Consider the following 15,722-nt stretch of genomic DNA (forward strand, 5'->3'; position numbering starts at 1 on the left):
TTTTGTGAACACTGCGGTTTTGTGTGTAATGTATCAAGTGACAGTTGTCTAATGACGCTGCACTTGCTGGTGGAGAAGGGGAGCAGAGAGGCTAAACGCAGGTCCTGGCAGGTGTCGGGGCTGATCCCTCTAACGCTGCGTTTTTGGGGATGCTATTCTAATGTGAACGCTGGTATAGCGCTGATCTGATCAAAGATATTGATCCGTTCAGACACTATACTAGCAATGGAGGTTTAGTGTGCAATTGAGTGTGTTCCTGGCAATCAAGGGGTTAAATGTTATTACTGGTGTACTATCGGGCAATCTGACGCTATCTGGGAGGGGTGATAACTGACGCTAACACTATCGTAAGTCGCCAGTGACACTAATACAGTGATCAGCAAAAAATCTGTACACTGTAAATAATGACATTGGTGACTGGGCAGTGAAGGGGTTAACTGGGGAGGAAATCAATGGGTTAAATGTGACCTAGGTGTTTTCTAAGTGTTAGTGTAGCGCTTTGTACTCACGTTTTGTATGTCTTCTCTCTCTGGGACGGAATGTGCCCAGGCGGAGAAGATTGACATCATATCTTGTCCTGTGTAACTGTCAACACAGGACAGGATAGGACAGGGACCGATCATTCAACTTCAGCCGGACATCACTGGCCAAGATCGAATGATCCCACGGGGATCGAATTATGACACCTACGGGTCGGCGGGCGCGTGTGCGCGCCCCCTGTTCGCGAAAACATTGGAAGCGCGAATCACGTATATATACGTGATTGTGCACAGTAGTGCCACCCTGCCGCAGTAAATGTACTGTGGCTGGTTGGCAACCGGTTAATAATCATAATAATAGTAATAAAAACAATACCAGTGTAATTTTTTTTTTTAACAATAGTAATAATAATCATAATAATATAAACACTACCAGTATAATTGTATAATTTTTTTTTTTCCAAAGAATCAGCTACTATAACTACTACAATCCTAAAAAAAGCTAAAAATATATAATAATATTATTAATAATAATAGTATAAACAATACCAGTGCAATCTCTTTCTTTTTTTCAACAGGGCCTGATCTAGCCTGTCTGATGTGGGGGCGCAGTAAAAAAGATGAGGGGGGCAGAAGATGCGAGTTTGACAGGGCAGTGTATGGAAGTCAGTAGGGCAGCGTACAGAGGGGCCAGCAGGGCAGAGAGATAGAGACAGCAGTTTTTAGGGCGGAGTACAGAGGCCATTAGTTTGTAGGGCAGTTTGCAGCGGGTCATCAAGGCAGTGTACAAGGGTTAGCAGGGCAGTGTAAAAGGGGTTAGCAGGACAGAGGATGATAGGTCAGCAGGGGAGTGTACAAGACTCAGTAGGGCAGTGTACAGGCGGTCAGTAGGGGACAAAATAAGGGTCAGCAGGGCAGAGGATGGGAGATCAGCATGGGAGCATACAAGAGTCAGTGGGGCAGTATACAGAGGTTCAGTAAGGCACAGGATAGGGGTCAGCAGGCAGAGGATGGGAGGTCAGCAGGGGTTATCAGGGCAAAGGTAGGGCAGGATAAAGCTGTCAGCAGGACAGATGACAGTGGTCAGAAGGGCAGTGTACAGGGGTCAGCAGGGCAGGGTACAGAGGGTCAGCAGGATGGTGGACAGAGGGTCAGCAGGGTAGAGGACAAGGGGCCAGAAGAGGAGAGGACAGGGTCAGTACTGCAACATAGCAGCCAGTTATACACTGTACATCGAGGCTGTGTCTGTAAGGGAATTCGATTTCAGCAATGTGTTGAGCGGGGAAGAGGAGATCTATTGACTGCCCTGCGTGTGGTGCCAGGACAAGGTTGTCTAGCTCCCAGGGCGAAGATGACAAACTAAGCCCCCCCCCCCCATGTGTGAGCATCATGTCTCAGAATAAATTCCCCCCCCCACCCAAAAAAAAGAAAAAAGAGGATGAATCAGCATGCTCACTCCAAGCATAACTTCTGTCTGCTAGCCAAATTTTTCCCCAAACAACAATGCAAAATTTCCCCCTCCTCCCTGCATAAACCCCAATCCCATCACAAATCTTTGCCTCCCAATCCAGCCTCCAATGCCCCCAATTCCCTCATCCAATTACCCAAAAAAACCATCCCTCCATGCACACATCCACCTTCCTCTCAAATTTCCTAGCCAAGCACAAATCTCCCCCTAAGCCCCCATCCTCCCAACTTACAGTCTGGATGAGCGGTTCTGTGCTCTGCCCCCTCCTCCTGTCAGAACAGAGCTGCTCCATATAGCTGATGACACAGGATCGCTCTGACCATGGGGCTGTACACAGTTTCATTACCCCCCCCCCCCCCCCAATCTACATTTACTGCTGTGGGAGATAAGGGGTCCTTGGAGGAGATAGGGACAAGTACTGAAACTGTGTCCCGCTTCTGAGTGTGGGTAAGGAACTCAGCAGTCTTGGGTGGCACAACTGAAATCTGGCAAGGCACAGCCCACCCCAGCACCCCCCTAGATCCGGCCATGTTTTCAAAGCATGAAATACTATAACTACTACAATAACAAAACAGCTAATAATAATTATAATTTTTTTTTTTTTTTAATTTTCAAGGCATTAAATATTTTACTACAATCATAAAACAGCTAATAATATAAATTAATAATAATAAATTTTTTGTTTTTCATTTTTTTTTCAAAGCATTAAATATTATAACTAATACAGTCATAAAATGGCTAAGAATATATAATAATAAAAAATATTTTTTTTAATTTTTTTTTTTTTTTTTTTTTTCGTTTTGTTTTTTTCAAAGAATTAAATGCTATAACTACAACAAGCATGGCTAAATCAGCTAAACGTGTATGTTATATAATAATAATATTATTAGTGATATATAATTTGAAAAAAATATTATATACACAACATTTCTCATATACATTACAAACATAGCTGATGTCATCCAGGCATTTGAAAAAAGATGTTACAACCTATGGAACACAATATATTGCAATTCTATAGCACCATCATCATCAATGATATACCCAATCTGCATGTCTCCAATGATGGCTTGGTGTACATCCCCAGGGAGGAATGGCTGGTCGTCTTGCAGGTTGAGAATAGCAGCCCGGCAGATTGGACAAGTGTTGCTCTCTACAAGCCAACGGTAGATGCAGCTGGTGTGGAACTCGTGAGAGCAGGCCAGGATGGTCGTGTCCTCTCCATCTTCATAACCTGCCAAACAAATGGGACACGCAATTACCTCCTCCTCGACGCGCTGCTCCATGGCCGGAGGTGGGTGGTGCTCAGGGGCCCTGGCACGCTGTACCATGGCCGGAGGTGGGTGGTGCTCAGGGGCCCTGGCACGCTGTACCATGGCCGGAGGTGGGCGGTGCTCAGGGGCCCTGGCGTGCTCTCTTGGTGAGCGGCTCCGGTGGGTGGAGGCCTCCTCCCGTCTCCGATGACGCTGGACTCTGGACCTCGTCCGATGGGCGATGGGAGACTCTCCGTCCTCCTGATGTGAAGACCTTCCACGGGATGGGCGTCGTGAAGGTCGAGGCATCCTGGTGGTGCTGGATGACCTGCAAATAGCTAAAAATCTGAAATATTACCACTAATAATATAAAGAATTATATAGTAGTGATAATAGGAATAGAAATCCGTATAAATGGCGATAATCTCTGTCAGTCGCAGGAGACACGCTCTGATGCTGTGTATTGCTCGGCAAGCAGGGCAGCATTGAGGTGAGATGCAGCCTGGGGGCGGAGCTAACCTGTCTTCCTGCCAATCAGCCAATCACAGCCTGCCACCTCACACCAGCTGTCACTTTTCCGGCCTAGTTTTTTTGACTGACACTTGTACCCAATGATAAATTTGATATAATTTTCTTGATTTTCCATAGAAATCCAGTCATTTGGTCAGTTTAACGGTTATTCATAAAAGCGGCCACAAGATGTCACTAGGTGTGATTGTGCCATAGCGGTAATACCGCCTCCCGCCATAGATGTCTCCCTTCCCAATCAGCTCCAATACACATGATAGAGTTGTGCTTTCTACCCTCCGGTGGCCATTTTATCTAACGGAGAGGAGAGAAGAATGTGGGAGTGAGGGGAAGCCAGAGATACGGGCGGGAGTCATGGCGACCGGGGAGAGCCCGGCTGAGGAGGTCAGACTGCTGGGGGGAGGGAGAGGCTGGGAGGTGCCTCATGGAGGAGTCGGTGTTGGGGGGTATATTATGTATGGTAATGGACAGACAGCTGGAGCTCCACCATCACTTGTCTCCCCCCAGTGTTTCCTCAACTCCCCCCCCCCCCAGTGATTTCTCAACTAAAACCCCCCCCACCTGTCCATAGTAACATGGCACTGTGCAGAAAGCCCCCCAATAACCCCCCAGCAGCTGTGTCAGACCCCCCCCTGATGTCAGCCAATCATAAAGGAAATGAATCCAGAGCTCTAATCCCCCCAATAAGAATTCCACGCCCCTCCTCCGCTCTTCATAAAGAGATCCGTGTAAAACAATCATTGCAGAATAAAAAACATCCAAATATTACAAACAATGAAATTGTAACTAAAGGAGAAAGTAGTTAGTTTAGTTTTGGACAGAGTGGAGAGGGACTAGAGCCTCTGTCTGGTTTTTCTTGCTGTCTATGTCCCCGTTAGGGAGATCCCCCCTCTATTTCTCCTGGTTAGCATTATCATCAATGGGGAGAGTAAAAGAAAAGCCCAAATTTTGGGTTGTCCCCAGAAAAGTAATAGAGGGGGGATCTTCCAATGGGGACTCTGGGGGGGGCCGCAAGGGTTTCCCTTAATTTGGAGGGATTTCCTCTCACTTCCTGTTTTGGCTATGGGACAGGAAGTGGAGGGAAATCTCCCCAATGGGGCACAGATGACAATAATCTGACAGGGGTTCTAACCCTCCCAAACATGTTGCCTATACTTCTACTTTAAAGCAGGATTGCGGTCACAAATGTTTGCCCCCCCACTGCATGGATCAGCTGCTTGTTTATTCTGGGGGTGAGCACAAAGCTCATACTTACCTGACCTGCACAGCTCCACTGAACGGGGAAAAAAATCATTTTTACCCAGAATTCTGCTTTAAAAATGATGTCCAAATTGTGTCAAAGTGCTGCACAACAATCCAGTGAGCCCCGGATCGCACTGGTGCGGCACTGAAATCACACTACTTCAGTGCCATTTCCAAGCCGCATATCAGTGCGATTTGCACTGCCGATTTCATTGCGGATTGCAACCTCGTATAACAGAAGTCTATGCAAGTTGCAATGAAATCAGCAAAAAGTAGTGCAGGGACCTTATTCATAATCGCTGCAATATGAGTCCCTGCGATATGAACGGTTCCATTGCCGGCAAGGGGGTGCAATTTGGACTCAACTTGTATCAAAGTGCTGCAATATTCACACTTGTTCCTGGAGTGTTTCTATCCATAAACAAAGAGCTCCACAACACTCTTCCCTTGTCTTGTACCTCACCCGTGTGCCTGAAGGAACTCTCCAGACATGAAACCCCTTCATTCCCGTTGGGTCTAACACACTTAAAGCCGAGTTCCAGTGGAATAAAAAAAAAAATAAAAGTCAGCAGCTCCAAAAACTGTATCTGCTGACTTTTAAAATACAGACACTTACCTGTCCCTTGGTCCTCGGCATCATCAGTGTGGTCAGCCGGCTGTGACAGCTTGCGGCTTCACAGCCAGGTGCCCGCTGCACTTTGTGAATGGTCCCGTAGTCTTCTGGGGCCTGTCACGTGTCCCAGAAGACTACGGGGAGGGAGGGAGGAGGACATCTTCTGCTTCCGATCGTCTTAGGCAATCGCACCAGAAGTGGGAGCGGGTACCTGTCAAATTCGGGTTCCTGCTCCCCAAAGGTAACAATTAGTGGTGCACCGAAATTAAAATTCAGGTGCTAAAACCGATACTGAAAATTCAGAATGTACGTGGCCGAAAACTGAAATGTCTGCATGTGTGGGGAGGCTCAAATTTATTTATTTTTTGTATTTCTATTTAACCGCATCCTGTCCACCCTATAGCAGAGGTACTGTTACAGGGTGGCACGGGTGTGCAAAATCACTTCTATATACGTGGTTTTGCAGTTCCGGGTAGGGGGCAGGCTGATCACTGTATTGGTGTCACTGGGGATGTCAGTGACATGAAGCCAGTTCCCCCCGGTGTCAGAATGCCTGCCGCAGTCCCGCTATAAGTCACTGATTACCACCTTTACTAATAATAATTTTAAAAAAAATCCGAGTATATATATACTGCCATTTGTAAACGGTATACCTTCACGTGAACCAATTAAATTACACGTATTGGGATTTTTTTTTGGCAAAGACATGTAGCAGAATACATTTTAGTCTAAATTTATGGCTAAAATTCTTTTACTGGATATGCTTAATAGCAATAAGTCAAAAATATTGTTTTTTCTCAAAATTTTCAGTGTATTTTTTTTAATCGCGCAAAAAATAAATGCACAGGGGATCAAATACCACCAAAAGAAAGTTCTATTTGTGGGGAAAAAAGGGTGTAAATTTAATTTGGGTGCAGCATTGCATGACCGCACAATTGTCAGTTAAAGTAACGCAGTGCCATAACACAAAAAATAGCCTGGTCAGGAAGGGGGGTAAATCCTCAGGAGGGCAAGTGGATAATGTGTATTTTTGTTTATTTTTTTTAACTTATGATTTTATTGCCATCACATAGGGGACCAATAGTCCTATGTGATAGTATATGAGTGACAGGTCCTCTTTGTAGGGGGGAGGGGGCAGGAGAGGAGCAGTGTATACAGTGAGGGAGTAGTGTATACACTCAGGTTCCCTCGCTGGCTGCCGCTATGTGTCAATGCCGGTTTTTAAATGTGATTACCGACTTCTTTTTTTTCCTTCACTATAGTTCCAAGAAGAACCTGTCATTCTGGCCGCTAAAGGAAACAAAGGGGCGGGGTCACTGGCGGGGAACAGTACTCCTCCCACTTATACCAATGATGAGTCACCATTCCTCCTACTGACCACAGATGCTACCTAATTTGTATCCAATATGAAATTTATATCCATTTTTTGAGACAAATAGAGCTGTCTTTTGGTGGTATTTAATCACCACTGTTTTTTTTTTATTTTTTTGCTAAACAAACTAAAAAAGACAAAATTTTGAAAAAAAAAAAGTTTTTCCTTAGTTTCTGTTATAAAATGTTGTAAATAAGTAATTTTTCTCCTTCACTGATGTGCGCTAATGAGGCTGCACTGATGGGCACTTAGTAGGAGGCACTGATAGGTGGCACTGATGGGCATTGACAGGCATCAGTGATGGGCATTGACAGGCACCACTCATGGGCACTGAAAGGCAGCAATCATATATAGCACTGACTGGAACTGTTCGGCGGCACTGACTGAAATTGATAGGTGGCACTGAAAGGCAGCTCAGATGGGCACTGATATGTGGCATTGATGTGCACTGGTAGGCACTGATATGTGGCATTGATGGGCACTGATAGGTGGCACTGATGGGGCTACACTGATCATCGGGGCACTGATCATCAGTGTACATGTCCCGTCTGAGGAATTCCGCTTACTGGCTCTCCTCTTCTCACGAGCTGTCAGCGTGAGGAGAGGAATGCCGATAACCGGCATTTCCTTGTTTACATGCGATCAGCTGTGATTGGACACATCTGATCACATGACAGAGTCGACGACATCGGATCTTTCCTCTGATCGGTGATCCGCTGTGTCCCAGGAACACAGCGCACCACTGATCGCCGTGTGCCGCCCGGGGGGCTCCCATGTGCAGTTAGAGTGGGAGGATATCATATGATGTCCTCCCAGAACGAGAGAACCACCTCCCGCCTGTCACTTCCTTATATATTTCCTTTCTTTTAAATACCACCAAAAGAAAGCTCTGTGTGTGTTAAATGATAATAATTTCATATGGGTACAGTGTTGCATGACTGGGCAATTGCCATTCAAAGTGTGACAGCGCCGAAAGCTGAAAATTGGCCTGGGCAGGAAGGGGGTAAAAGTGCCTGGTAGGCAAGTGGTTAAAAAAATCCCAGCAACATTTTTCAAGAAAACAAGCTCTACTGCAAATGTAGAAATTCCATTGTTGAAACCATTTTCCACTGACAGAGGTGATTACAATGGTCCGCTTTTATTTATGAACGTAATACCTTTATCCCTCCTTTTGCTGTAACTGCTTGTGTAGCGGCAGTATGAGCTGAAGTTTGGCTTCAATTGTTAGTGTATCAGAATCTGCTAGTATATGTAACACTCCCCTCCCCCCAAACTGACAGTGCTGCTTTCCTTGTGTGTACCTGTGCTCCTTCATCCAGAGTAGGGGCACTCCAATGCAGGAGGGGAGTTACTGGCAGGATCACCAAATCTACTGCATGCATCACATCCAAGGATTGGTACACTGTAATATATGACATTTTTGTTTTTACTCCTTTAGTCAGTGTGTTGTGCGTTTTTATTGTGCAGCTGTCTGTGCAGCACTGAACCGTTCGTAGGTATGGCTTTAGGCAGCATTACAATGAAACTGGACAGAACATTAACAGAACCAGATCTACAACATGGTCCCGTCCAGTCTGGAGTGGGAACGCTGTGTTAAGGTGCTCTCATCCTCACACTATGGCAAAGCCTTGTGTGGTTTGTGGAATGGGGAAATAATATCGGAGGGGATCCATTTCACTTTTCCAGGTAAATATCCTTCTCCAGAGTTTTCACATTAGGGGGTTGGGGGGGTGTCCTCACCCCTGTGTAAGCTCTGAGCAGAGTCATTGTAGCTGATGACTGAACACACACAGTGGGCAATAAAGATTGCCTGCTACTTGGGAAGGCACGCCCATTGCTTTCCTCTTCAAAGGGAAAAGTGCGGGTTTACTTACAGCTTTGAGCAAGAGAATGCCAGTCTGCTGTGGTTTTTATGAAGCTTTTATTTTTCTGTGGCAGGGAGGATGACTGGGTTCAGCAGTTGTGGACTTAGTTCCTCCCAGACCAGATTGTGATGGATGTGAGCTGGAATCTACCTGGATACCCTGACAAGGATGGATCGTAGAACCTACTGCTGTGTGAGACCATCAGCAAGTCCTGCAGCCAGAACCGGGCTCCTTTGGTTTACCGATCCATTCTTTGATATGCATACAGGCATTGCCGAGCTTATAGGTAAGTTTTAGAAGCCAATACATGAAACTTTATTTACATTACAAAATCCCTCTTAGTTTGTACCTTTTAAGATCTCTTGTGAGACAATCGGTATGCTATGGTCCAATTAGCAAGATCTGTTTCCATTACTGCAAGAGGACTGACCGTCCCAATGGTGCAAGTCCTTTGCAGACTAGCTGCCATTCATTAGTTTTAGCACCGGTGTTTTCCAAAGTTGGCATGTCTCAAACAAAGCAGTTTGGTAGAAATTGCAGCTTGCAACGTTTGTCCCGGGGAAAGGGTCCAATAAAAGAAATTTCCTGAAATATTTAGCTGTAGTGTTTAACCGTGGTCCCAGCACCCTATAGCAGAAATACTGCTACAGGGTGGAAAGGGTGCGCAAAATCACGTGTATTTATATGCGTGATTTTGAATTTGCGGGTAGGGGGCGCACGCAGCCTCTGCTGTAAATCCCCCGGTCCCAGCCAATGATTCCCCGCCGGCACATGGACGGGGTAGAGACCTGTATGTGAACAACACAGATCCCTCCCCTGTCAGCTCCTGCTCACTGCTTTGTATGGCTCTGCATAGCAGAGCCATACAAAGCAGTGTGCTTACAGTGTAAAGCACACACACAGTGAAACAGCACACAGTTAACCCTTTGATCGCCCCACGTTAACCCCTTCCTGCCAAGTGCCATTAGTACAGTGTCAGTGCTTTTTATTATACAGTATTTATATAGCGCCAACAGTTAGCTCAGCTCTGTACATTACATTGGGAGACAATACATGAGACAGTACAATAACAATACAGTGCGATTCACGAGGGGTACGAGGGCCTTGCTCCTTGGAGCTTACAATCTAGGAGGGAGGGGATAGTGGTACGGGAGGAAAAGCTGTGGGGGATGGAGTGGTAGGAAGAGTGGAGGAGATCTGCAGTTAGCAGAGGGTGGGGTAGGCTTCCTTGAAGAGTTGGGTTTTTAGGGTGCGCCTAAAGGAGAGGAGAGTGGGTGATAGTCTGATGGATTGGGGTAGGGAGTTCCAGAGGATGGGTGATGCCCTGGAGAAGTCCTGGAGGCGGGCATGGGAGGAGGAGATCAGGGAACTAGAGAGTAGGAGGTCTTGTGAAGAGCAGAGAGTGGGTTTTGGGTGGTATTTGGATATCAGATCGGTGATGTAGTTTGGGGCAGTGTTATGGACAGCTTTGTACGTCAGTGTTAGCAGTTTGAAGTTGATCCGTTGGGCAATCGGAAGCCAGTGGAGGGATTGGCAGAGGGGGGTGGCGGAAATGGAGCGGTTGGTAAGGTGAATGAGTCTGGCCGCTGTATTCAGGATCGACTGAAGTGGGGATAGCCTGTGGTGAGGCAGGCCAGTGAGAAGGGAGTTAGCACTGATCGCTGTATTTGTGTCATTGGGGGTGTCAGTGGCAGTCAGTCAGTCGTCCCAACATACCCCCCCACCCCCCAGTGTCAGAATGCCCCCCGCAGTCCTGCTTTCAGTTGCTGATCGCCGCCATTACTAGTATTAGAAAAAAATTCCAGTATATGTACCGCCATTTGTAGACACTATAACGTAAAAGTAAACCAATTAATTTACATGTATTGGGATTTTTTTTAGCAGCACGATACATTTTGGCCCTAATTTATGACGGAATTTGATTTTTAAAAAAGATTTTTTTACTGGACATGTTTAATAGCAAAAAGTCAAAATTAGAATTTTTTTTTTTATAGCATAAGAAATAAAAACCGCAGAGGCGATCAAATACCACCGAAAGAAAGCTCCATTTGTGTGGAAAAAAGGACATATATTTCATTTGAGTGCAGCGTTGCATGACCACGCAATTGTCAGTTAAAATAATGCAGTGCCATATTGTAAAAAATGGGCTGGTCAGGACGGGGTAAATCTTCTGGAGGGCAAGTGGTTAAAGTGATTGTAAAGGAAGATTTTTAATTTTTTAAAATAACAAACATGGTGGTTTTTTTCACAGAGCAGCCCCGATCCTCCTCTTCTCAGGTCCCTCACTGGCACTGCTGGCCCCTCCCTCCTGCCAAGTGCCCCCATAGCAAGCAGCTTGCTATGGGGTCTCCTGAGCTGCTTCTCTGTGTGTCCATTTACACACAGCCGTGGCTCGGCCTCTCCCCCTGCTCTCTCCTTATTGGCTGTTATATACAGTAGCGGGAGCCTATGGCTCCCACTGCTGTGTCAGCCATTGAGGAGGAAGAGAACTGGGCCAGTCGAGGCTGTCTTGCACATCGCTGGATCCAGATGGGGCTCAGGTAAAAAGAGTTTTGCCTATAGTTCTACTTTAACAACTTGCCCTCCAGAGGATTTACCCCCCTTCCAGACCAGGCCATTTTTTGCGATACGACCCTGCGTTACTTTATCTGACAATTGTGCGGTCATGCAACGGTGCACCCAAATGAAATTTACTTCTTTTTTTTTTCCCTCACAAATAAAGCTTTCTTTCGGTAGTTTTTGATCTCCTTCACGTTTTTTATCTTTTGACCTATGAACAAAAAAGAACGACAATTTTGAAAAATACCTATATATTTTTTACTTTTTGCTATTAAACATGTCTAGTAAAAAAAAATTGTCTTTGCTAAAAAAAAAAAAAAAAAAAAAAAAAAAAAAACACCCAATACATGTAAATTAATTGGCTCATGTGAAAGTTATAGCGTCTTCAAATAGCAGTATAGATACTGAAATTTTAATTTTTTTATACTAGTAATGGTGGTGATCAGCAAATTATTGCAGGACTGTGGCGGGCAGTCTGACACTGCGGGGCAAACTGTGCTTGGTGTCACTGATATCCCCAATGACACTAATACAGTGATCGGTGCTAATAAAACGCACTGACACTGTACTAATGACACTGACCAGGAAGGGGTTAACTGTGCTGTCTTACTGTATGTGCTGTTTGTGTTTTTCTAGTATCACATTAACAGGCTTTGGAAGGTGAGAATAAGAGCAGCAAGTAGTGTGCAGGGGTGTGGAAACTATTTTTAAAAACTTCTTGCCCATAGACACGGTCCCAGTCTACTTGTCCCACATGACAATCTACTTCTCCTAATCAAAAAAAATAATTTGAACTAAAAGCATATTTAAATCTGAGGTGCTTTTCGGAAGGTCTGGGGCTTTTAAAAACGAAAGGGGCTTTATGGTAAACTAAATAAAACATTGCGCTTTTTATCTTCTTCTCGAGGAGGGGAGAGACCTTGCAGTGTGATGAGCACAGATTGGGTGTTCGTCAGGAAAGAGAAGTGTCGGGCTCTTTTAATGCTCAGCCGAAGCGCATCTACTGAGCGAGTAAATGAGGCACCGGGCCCGGTGAGGAAATAAAACCTTTACTCTTTCAGGTTCTTCTCACAAGGAAGCACTTGGGTGCTCCGTACAATCACATGCTGAGCAGCCAAATCAAGCTCTGGTGTCCGTTCCATTAACGGATAAATCCACCTTTAAAAATAAATAAATACACATTTTTTGCAGGTAAAAAAAATACATTTACTGTTTTTTTCCCCTGGAAAGCATTGCAGCAGTGATCAGCAGATCGCAGGTGTAATGCAGGACTCCTGCAGACTGTCAGTGTAAGCTGTACATCATACAGGCAGACCGTTTCACACTGACAGGCTAAATCGATGAACTACCAGAGCGCTCAGCAGTGCCATGGTGGTTCATTGAGAACTACAAGCCGACATCCACAAAGGATGTCAGTACTTGCAGTTGATTAATTCACAGAACTCTATGAATGAATGATGTGGCCATGCGAGGCTCCACCCACATGGCCACGCTCTTTTAAAAATGACATAGCTGGTACAGGGAACTTCTCCTCGTACTGCTATCACACACTAAGCTGCTGCAGGAGCCGGAACATTGTTACGTGTTCCACTCTAAAAATGATAATACCAAAAAGGTCTAAAATTCAAAATTTTAGGGCAAGCAAATGCAATAAATTGCCCAAGTTTTTGGTAAAATATAAAAGACGAGGTTGCACCGAGTAAATAAATACCCAACATGTCAAACCATAAATTTGTGTGCGCCCGTGAAATGGCGACAAACTTCAGTATCCTATATTTTCTGTAGGCGACGCTTCAAAGGCCCCTACAGCTCATCAGTTTAGTGTTACGGAGGAGGTCTTGTGCTAGAATCATTGCTGTCACTCCGGCTTGTGCGGCGATATGTAACCTTTGTATCGCAATCGGCCGTTTCACGCGTAGGTTCCCCGACACGTGCGTTTACATTCGCATGTATGAAAGTACATCTATTGTTTTTTTTTAAAGATGAAAAGGTGAACGTATCCTTTAAAATAGCTGACAGATTTGCTTTAACCGCATTCCCGCCACCCTATAGCAGATATACTGCTGCACGGCAACAGGGGTGCGCAATATCACTGGTATATACATGACTTTGCATTTCCGGGTAGGGAGCGCACGGGCGCCCTACCCGCACCGCCATTCGTGGCTGTAAATCACCAGGTTCCGGCCGATGAGTACTCACCGGTGCCCAGTGATTGCCAAGCATCTCGGACGGGGGGAGAGAACTGTTTGTAAACAAAACAGTTCTCCTCCCTGTCAGCTCGTGCACACTACTTTGCATGGCTGTGCGCACAGCCATGCAAAACAGTGTGCTTACAGTGAAGAGCACACACAGCCCATTCTAAAAACAGCACACAGCTAACCCTTTGATCGCCTCACGTGTTAACCCCTTCCTGCCCAGTGCCATTAGTACAGTGTCAGTGCTTTTTATTAGCACTGCTCACTGTATTGGAGTCACTGGGGATGTCAGTGACACCAAGTCTGTTCCCCCCAGTGTCAGAATGCCCGCCACAGTCCCGTTATAAGTCGCTGATCGCTGCCATTTCTAGTAAAATAAATAAATGCCCGTATATATACCGCCATCTGTGAACGCTATAATTTTAACGTAAACCAATTAATTTACATATATGGGGATTTTTTTCTAGCAAAGACATGTAGCAGAATACATTTTGGCCTAAATTTATGACGAAATTTTGATTTTTACATTTTATTTACTGAACGTGTTTAATAGCAAAAATAAAAAAATATAGTTTTTGTTTTTCTCAAACTTTTCGGTCTTTTTTTTATAGCGCAAAAAATAACCGCACAGGCAATCAAATACCACCGAAAGAAAGCTATTCGTGGGGAAAAAGGACGTAAATTTCATGACTGCGCAATTGTCAGTTAAAGTAACGCAGCGCCGTAGCACAATAAATGGCCTGGTCGGGGGGGGGGGGGGGGTAAATCCTCTGGAGGGCAAGTGGTTAATGGACGCACACAGCTGGGGAGTATTCTGTTTACCAATATTCGGCTTTCAGCTTTGTAAGGATTTTTTCCAAATCTAAAATGTGTAGAAAAGCAGGTACGTTTTTTTAGCTCTTCTTTTTTTGTTTGTTTTTTTGCTGCTGCTGTGAGCTAAAGACTGACTGCCAGCATTACGCTGATTTTAGGTTGGAAACCTCTTTTTGTTCCTTATTATGTGAAAGCTGACTAATGATTGTGTAACCGTTTCATAATTATTCTACTTTTGTATCACTAAATATTGCTGGGAAATGATTGGCTGGAAAATTAAGACTAATCATTTCATTTTATTACTTTTCTTTACCCTCTCACAACCAGAGGACCTTTGTGCCCATGCTCCCTCAGCTTGACAGCTTTTCTGTTTCCAGATTTTTATTGGCAATTAAATGTACAAATGATACGAACATAGCACCCAAGACTTTATCAGTAGGTAATTTAAAGAGTAACTTCACTGTTGTTGAGAATAAAACCAGCTGATGCCAAAAATATGACTTGTATCTTAGTGCCGATTCCTGGGAAAATCAGTGAGCCAATCACACAAGCAGGAAATGACATTTCTGGGGGATGTTCTGTACACCATCTGTGTACAGAACGCCTCCAGGTAGTTATATTGTTTTGCATTTTACAGAAATCTACAACGCTGCAGATTGAAAGGTAAGGTAATTTTTAATAACACTCAATTACAATATGACATTGATCGGCATTGTACATGCTATGCGTACAATGTGTACACGTGCTATGTGTACAATACCCATGAAAGTGGAGTTACCCTTTAAGTGCAAAAGGTATTTTTGTGTACAACATCATTTTTTGTACTGAGGTCTGGTTTGATATTTCTCATATCAATAGCTGTGCCGTACACTTTTTACGCAGGTTGAATGCTCACCAAAATGATATACTCTAATGAACATGTTTCTTTAATCAGGTGCATATGATAACCCAGGTAAATGCAGAAGGAAGGTCGAATAGAGAAAGAAAAGGAAGAGAAGAGAGAGAAAGCTAGAAGAAGAATATCAGGACATGCGGGTAATCTAGAGTTTTGTTCCGTGTCCATCTCCCCTGCCCTTTGTTGGAACTTGGCTGATTGTCTGTCTGCTGAAATATAACTTATCCAAGGGTCCCATGATCTTTTGAATAAATGTAGTTTATCATTCAATGTGGCAGATAGCTTTTTATGCACCATTTGCCATGACATTTTAGCGTTCATTACTGAAAAGAGGATGGACAAAAGACATCCAGGACCTGGTGACTGCTATTCTGGCCGCTAGGAATGTAAACAAGACCAATATTTTGGAATGCTTTGGTGCCTCCTCTATTGGTTGGTTA

The 15,722-nt window shown here is 44.6% G+C and overlaps 1 long non-coding RNA gene across 2 annotated transcripts in view; it reads left to right on the forward strand.

Moving 5' to 3' along the window:
• LOC149470213 (uncharacterized) overlaps positions 1–15,722 on the forward strand; it is a 179,264-nt gene that overhangs the window by 14,212 nt on the left and 149,330 nt on the right. For both annotated transcript variants that reach the window (XR_016309473.1, XR_016309471.1), the window contains exon 2: positions 15,322–15,422. This is a non-coding gene — a long non-coding RNA (uncharacterized LOC149470213). The remainder of the gene's footprint in view (positions 1–15,321; positions 15,423–15,722) is intronic.

The sequence above is a fragment of the Staurois parvus genome, unplaced genomic scaffold, assembly GCF_062004578.1.
Source record: "Staurois parvus isolate SC_StPar_1 unplaced genomic scaffold, SC_StPar_1.0 ptg000050l, whole genome shotgun sequence".
In the NCBI taxonomy this organism is placed as follows: domain Eukaryota; kingdom Metazoa; phylum Chordata; class Amphibia; order Anura; family Ranidae; genus Staurois; species Staurois parvus.